This window comes from Crocuta crocuta, unplaced genomic scaffold (assembly GCF_008692635.1).
Source record: "Crocuta crocuta isolate KB4526 unplaced genomic scaffold, BGI_CrCroc_1.0 scaffold60, whole genome shotgun sequence".
Lineage (NCBI taxonomy): Eukaryota > Metazoa > Chordata > Mammalia > Carnivora > Hyaenidae > Crocuta > Crocuta crocuta.
The window spans coordinates 1,652,569-1,660,250 of record NW_027527145.1 but is presented as its reverse complement, the minus strand read 5'-3'; positions in this window follow the sequence as shown (position 1 = coordinate 1,660,250).

The following is a 7,682-nucleotide window of genomic DNA, read 5'->3' as shown; positions in this document are numbered from 1 at the left end:
GTATATAACTATATATTTTATATATATTATATATTATATTATATAATATAAAATATATAGTTATATATATATATATATATAATCAAAAAAGTCACCAAACATTTAAACATTTTACTTTGGTTTGGGGCACCTGAGTGGCTCAGTCTGTTAAGGGTCTGACTCTTAGTTTAAGCTCAGGTCATGATCTCACGGTTTGGGAGTTTGAGCCCTGCATCGAGCTCTGGGCTAGTGGTGCAAAGCCTGCTTGGGATTCTCTCTCTTTCTGCTCCTCCCTGCCCTTTGAATGCTCTCTCTCTTTCTCTTTCTCAAAATAAATAAACTTTGAAAATAATCATGATAAATATTTTACTTGGTATATTTTAATATACCAATGTATATTTTACTTGGGCACATGTAAATGTATAAGTGACCATTGCTCACACTTGTATAACTTGTAAGTCTTTGAGGACAAGAATGGAGAAAACTCTAGCTAGTGAGTAAGGCTAATTGACTGTATCTATTCCTTAATGAGGTGTTATTTTTTCAAGAGGACATTCTATGAAATGAATTAAATTCCCCAATTTACAAATTGTAAAAGTTAGTGGAATGAACCCCTTTTGAATATCAATAGTAAATAGTATCTAGTGTCATTTAAAAACCATCTTTACAGTGAAAGCCCAACTTTTTGCAAGTTAGGGTGAGTGAAATTTCAGTAAATGAAGGCATTTCATTGGATTGTGCAGATCAGTAATTCATCCTAGATTTCATTTTAGAAAGTAAATACAGCCGGAACACCAATGTATGTCCCAGAGGTGTCAGGTTAGAGAGGATAAACTATAAATATACAGGATCATTTTGAAGAGCTACTGAACATTCATTAGTGTCAGAGAAGGAATTTGGAAATAAAATAGCCATCAACCAACAATTGTGTGTTAGTAACATCTCAAAATTTTTCGTTAGCACAGACAGAGGAAATCCATGATCCAGAAATGGCAATGAAGAGATTTTCTAGTTATCTTTTGACGCAGAAAGGATATAATTTATCCTCTTGAATATGACCCTTTAAATACGTGAAATAAAAGAGTGCTCCTTGCATGATCTGAGCATTTCAAAAACTCCACAAACTCCTTGAAACTAATTTACTTCAGCTGTCAAGTTGGATATAAAATGGTACTAAACAACTTAATTTTAAAAAGCATGAAAAAGACAACCACAAAAATGTAATAAAAAGTCTATGGTAGTGAATTTAAACAGTACCCCTCCCCCCAATTTTATGAAACTGAGAAGGGCAACCATGATTTATACTCAGAAATGGTATGAAGAAAGTCTGGCAACAGAGATCATATTCACAAACTCCTGAGAGTGAGGCCCAATATATATATCTAAGGAAAAATGACTTTTCAAAATGCCTAAGGAAGCAACTTAGTATAAAATTATTGATAAGTCGATATGAGCATTGTGATGATTAATTTTATGTGTCAACTTGACCTGGTTAAGGGATGCCCAGATATCAAGAACCAACTTTTTCTGTGTAATCTCTAGAAGAGATTAGCAATTGATTTGATAGACTGAGTAAAGATCATTCTCCCCATTGTAGGTGGGCATCGTTCCATCTGTTGTGGAGCCAAATAAAACTAAAATGTGAGAAGGGCAAATTAACTTTCTCTGCTTGAGGTAAGACATCCATATTCTCCTGCCCTCAGACATTGGTGTTCCTCATTTTCAGGCTTTCAGACTCAGACAAGGATTTATATCATCAGCTCCCCAATTCTCAGACCTTCACAGCTGGACTGAATTACACTGCCCGCTTTTCTGGATCTCTAGCTTGTAGAGGGCAGATCATGGGATTTCTGAGCCTCCATGACTGTGTAAGTCAATTCCCATAGTAAATACACACACACACACACACACACACACACATTTCTCTGGAGAACCTTGATTAATGCAAAAATATAAACATATAAGTTTTCCTTTTATAGTGTTTCTCCCAAGGAACAGAGAAAAAGGATAGCAGTGTTAGGAAAAGTCTACCAATTTTCTGCTATTGCCTCAACTGTCTACATGTTAACTTGTTTGTGTGGTTTCCAACTCAGCTTGTATTAAACAGACGATAGGTATGATTCTATGGAGTGTACTCTTTATACAAAGTGGTAATTAGAATATAAGGACCCAGAATATAGATTATTTTGCAAGTTGGTGTAAGGAACCAATTTACCAAAGCATTTCTTTTTTTTTTTAAATTACCTTGATTCCTTTTATTCCTGCCTACCCTTCCCTTATTCTGATTCTAGAGATCTTTTTGGAGATTTTGTATATTTATACTTTTTTTTTTTCTGTCATGTCCATGCGAAAATTCCACAAGTTGTGTTTTCCAGGGGGAAAATTTTGAGAAAGGATTCTTTTTGAAGAACACAATTAAGAGCAACTTGAAGATCTAATAATTCTAGCTTTCATTTACTATTTCAACAAATATTTACTGTGTACTATATTATACATAGAAGATACACACTGTACATTCACAAAGCTCTCATTTTAGTTGGAAAGGTAAAAATAAATACAAGAATGCATGCAAAATTAAACCATTGACATGAAACGTTTATGACTCAATGATATGTGATGTGAAGACCAAGAACAATGCCTGAGAAGATAAGAAAGGACAAGGTGGTGAAGGGAGTCTTCCCCCAGGAAGTGAAATTTAAGTTGTGAGCTGAAGGATGTGCAAAATCTGGTCATCCAAAGAGTAGGTAAAGAGTGGTCTGCATACAAAAAGAGCCATGAGGCAGGTTCAGGCCTGTTGAACTTGCAGATTTCAAAGAAAACCAGCATGGATAGGTAATGAGTAGTTAAGAGAAAGAACTTGAGTGAAGACAGTAAGAGAGTTGTGCCCAGAACATGCAGCATCCTTTAGCCAGTAGAGAGTAGTTGAAATTTTATTCTAAATTAGTCCTTTAAAATATTTAATCAGAACTGTGACATGGTCTTGACAGAAATATGATCTACGTTTTAAGGAGATGACTCTGGCTACTGAGTATATAGTGAAAGTGAGAAAGAGTGGAAGCAGAAACATTGTCAAGGCTTGTACAGGTTTCAGGTAGAAGATGATGGTGATATTAGCAGAGAAGGCAGAGAGAAGTGTGTTCATTTGAGATATAATTTGATAACACCATCACATTCATTGTGAGTAATAAGTTGTAAATCAGGGTTGAGAGAAAATACAGAAGTAAGAACTAAGACTTTGGCTTGTGCATCAGGATAAATGGTGATGACATTTTACTGAAATGTAGATGACTTATGGGCAGATTGAAATATCTAGACTAGACAACAGAACAAGCTTTTCTAAATCTGCTCTGATGATAAGAGTCACTTGGGGTACATGGTAAAGATATCTGGCCCCATCTTTGGCTGGTGAGCAGAATCTCTCCATGATAGCCTAGGAAGCCTTCATTTTGAAAAGCATCATGAAATTTTTTTTTATCATCAGGGTAGTTGGAAAAACTTTGTACTAGGGAAAGGAATCTCCATAGAAGAGGGTTCCTGTGTAATACAGTGCAGAATTGGAGGATGGGGAAAGAAGAGGCTTGATTGTAAGGAAGAGGAGATCAAAAGGCCATTGGACTTCCAGTGATTAAACCAAAATCCCTAATCAAAGTACTTAGCATGAAATTTGGCGCATAGAGAAAAATTAAAGTTCTGTGTGCCACATTTAGATATATAAAGAAAGCTCCTTTATTCTTCATAACTTGTCTAGTCTTCCTCATGGAAGTAGTAATGGAATAATAGGGAAAAAGTATTTGGTCAAATCCAGTAAACCCAATATGATTTGTTAATTTAAAGAATCTCTCTAAGTATCTCATTTTTCAAAAATAAAACCTATCTTCAGGACTTTCTCTTTGGACCCCCAAACCTTTCCAAGAGGGCATCTGACTGCTAAAGGGAGGCTCATGAAACTCCTGAGTGGAGGGAAGAGATCCATCCTCTCATTATATCCTTTGATTTTTCTGGCCTGTCCAAGTTAACCTTTGCTGCTGACTTCTGTAACTAGGGAAATTCTTTGTTGATTCTTAAGTATCAGAGCTAGGGCTTCAGCCATCTTGGCTATGTCCCACCTCAGCACTGAGGTTTGGCTTTGACTCCTCCCAACAGCTTGAGGCTTCAGGGTCTTTTTGCCACAACATCTGGAAAGCTAGTCCTATAAATTCCATTCTGCATTGCTTGAGAGAATACATGGAAAGTTTGGGATCCTTTTCAGGATACTTGAACACTTAAAGGAGGCTCTGAGATCCTCCCTTGCCCACACGGGGCACTTTACCAATATTCCTCTGCTACAGCCACCCTGGGAATGATGCCAGTCTATAGTGCAATCTCCTGTTAGAGCCCCACATGCGAGGTAGAGCCAAAGCCTGTTCTATTTCTGTTTTACCCCTTAACCTATCCAATATTCTTCTCTCCTCTCAGCCTTTGGCCCACAGAAAAGTATCCTCACATGTGTCTCCATCTTCTGACTTTTCTCCTCTAATTCACTGGGGGCCAGATTGGATGGGCTTCCTTCCTCTGATTCTCTTCTTCCAATGGCTTTCCTATATCATCTCTTCTCTTCTCTGGATGTAGTATCACTGTTTTTTACTTTTGCTTTCCCTGGGGCTATAGAGGAATGATCACTAAAGAATGGGATTTAAGGCAGAGTAATAATGGTCTATTGTTTTAAAATTTCTGATACATAATCGAAAATATGGTGATATAAGAGTTACTGTTTTTGCTACCTTTGATCTGAATTCTAGTGTTATTAGTAACCATGGTAATATGGATATGGTTACTATAGTTGTTAGTAAAATAACATACTTATTTTCCTGGGTCACATGGAAGAGGAGCCCTAGACATTGCTATCCACTCTAACCTTGGTGTTGGCTGGGTAAGAACTCAAGAAATACAGTAGGTGTACCAGCTTTAAGGAAAAGAAAAGTAATTTTACTCTTATGAAACAATGAGAAGGAAGAAATGGGGGCCATTTTGGAAAGAGGCCATAGGAGAGACATGAGAGGCAGGAGCCAGGGGAGTTTAGTTGCCTAGTATGCTGGACTTAGAGAAGACACTAGAGGGAGACTAGTGCTCTCATTTTACAGATGTTTAAACAATCCCCAGCCTTCCAAAGTCATGCGTCTGTGACAGATGGACCTAGGAATCAATGTCACATTTGTAGAGAGTCTACTTCCCAATCCAGAACTGATTCTCAGCACATGGTCTTTAAGCACAGCTTCAACCCAAGGATTACATTTTAATAAAACTTCATCATATTGTATTAATTAATTTAACTTATTGTGTTAGATGAGGTATCACTGACTGCTACAGCCATTAAAATCTGGAACAATATGGGTTTTAGATGGGTTTCTTCTGTCTGGTGCCCATGCCATAGTATAGGGCAGTGCTTTCCAAAATTTTTCGGTTCATGGCAATTTTGCTGTCCTTATTACTTTTTCAGTGTCCCTGAGGTGAACAAACAGCTAGCAGTGCTGTCAGTTAAGTAGTTAACCCCAACAACTTACCAAGGACTTATGTCCTTACCACCTAGCAGCTGTTTGAGAAAAGTTATACACATAAGTTGAAAGAAGAAAATATTTTTATTCTTAAGAAACCAGTTATGTACCAGTTGGGATACGTGTGCTTAATGGGTACTGCACAACCTAAATCTTGAAATCAGACTGAATACCTGGTATTTTTTGATATTTATGCAGCACTTGCTTTTTGTGACAGAGATAACAAAGATAAGAAATTCTGTGAAGAAATGTAGCATGGATCTAACATTGAAACTGTAGACTACTCAAGCTAGCAGTTTGTGCAGTATTTGATAGAAGTTGCTGTGTTTCCCTTGAAAAATTATAATATACCAGGAAAACCCTATGACTTTGCTATGGTTCCCTGGGGTATTCAATATACTGTTTAGAAACTTCAGCTCATGAGTGTTGGGATCATTGTCTTCCAGCGGAAGGATGGGAAATGAGAATGGGGATCGCCCATGGAGGTTGCCATGGTCTATTTGTGGAAGTGGCACACATCAGTTTTGATTCTCTTCTGTTGATTAGAACTCAGTCACTCAGTCATCTCAAACTGCAGACTGGGAAATGTGGTCTAGCTCCTTGGCCAAGACAAAAGAAGGAAAGGTTTTGGTGAACACAAAATAGTCTCTGCTATGTTCTTAACACTTAGCACTGAATCTTTTTGAACATAATAGAGGCAGATGGTTAGAATAAAATAGAAAAAACATGACTTTGCAACCAACAGGTTGAAATTCCAAAGCCATCTAAGATTTAATTATTTGCCATCTGCAACTACTAAACAAAGCATTGATTTAGACCAAGATTTCTAAGTCTTGCCACTATTGACCTTTTGGAACAAACAGTTTCTGTTGTGGGCACTGCCATGTGCACTGTTTGATGTCTAGCTATATACTGGTGCCTACCTACTAGATGCCAGTAGCGCATCCCTCTAGTTGTGACATCCACAAATGTCCCCAGACATTTCTAAATGTTTCCTGGGAAAGATCACAATTACCCAGGTTAAAAGCCACTAATTTATACAGAAGTATATAAGAAGAAATTAAAAGAAGTCAATTAGAGTTGCTGCCCAATTAAAGAATCCTCAGGAATGTTTATGTATGTAATTTAAATTTCTCATAGTACATCTCATTGAGTCCATTTTAAATGTATCTAAACTGTTTTCAAATAGCCTTTCAACTGGATATTAATGAACCTCCACTTTGGGATCAAGTACTCATTTTCGTACCTTCAGGAAGTGTTGGCCCAGTCCCTCCTGGAGCTGAAGCTGCCTCGCCCAGGTTACACCTCTTCTTCAAGGGACAGTCCAGTGACTAGTGGCTGTAGAAGGGAGGAGAGTGTATAACTCTGCACCACCCCCACCCCCACCCCCCTTTTGGGACCAGCCTGAGACTTCTACTACAACAGCATCACATTTCAACTTCTCCCTCTGCATAGTCTGGCTCTTTCCTCACTGCTTATACCTCCCTGAGGCAATCTCCCAGAAACTCCCTGTATAAAAATCTGTCAGAGTCTGTTTCTAGAGAACCTAACCTACAACTTATACCTTCAACTTTTGTTTTAACTTAAGACATATAGTATCATTGTTTCCCCAGTCTTTTGATATTGGAAAAATGCCTTTTCTTTGATTACAGCTCTGCTTAGCAGAGTTCTACTCTTTTTTATTTTCTTATTTTGCATTAACCATATCTTTTTTTTTTAAGTTTATTTATTTATTTTAAGAGAGAGAGATAGAGCTGAGGACGTGCAGAGAGAGAGAGGGACAGAGGATCAGAAGAGAGTTCTGTGCTGAAAACAGAGAGCTTGGAGCTCAAACTCATGAACCATGAGATCATGACCTTAGCTGAAGTCAGATGCTTAACACACTGAGCCACCCAGGCACCCTGACATTAACTATATCCTAATGCATCACCTGCAAGTTCACAGCTTTTTAAAATGTTGTAGGAACCTAAATAAACATAAGGCTGAGTGTAGAATGTTTTAAGATTTTAAAAACTATTTTACACTTGTGTTTCCACACTTAATTCTAAAGCAATTTTTGCTGATACTCATTTTTACCAATTCTCTCCAGATTGTTCTACTTAGTCATAGAAACAATTATTTTCTTTAGATACATTATCCATTTATATACTATTTATATACTGTTTGTATACT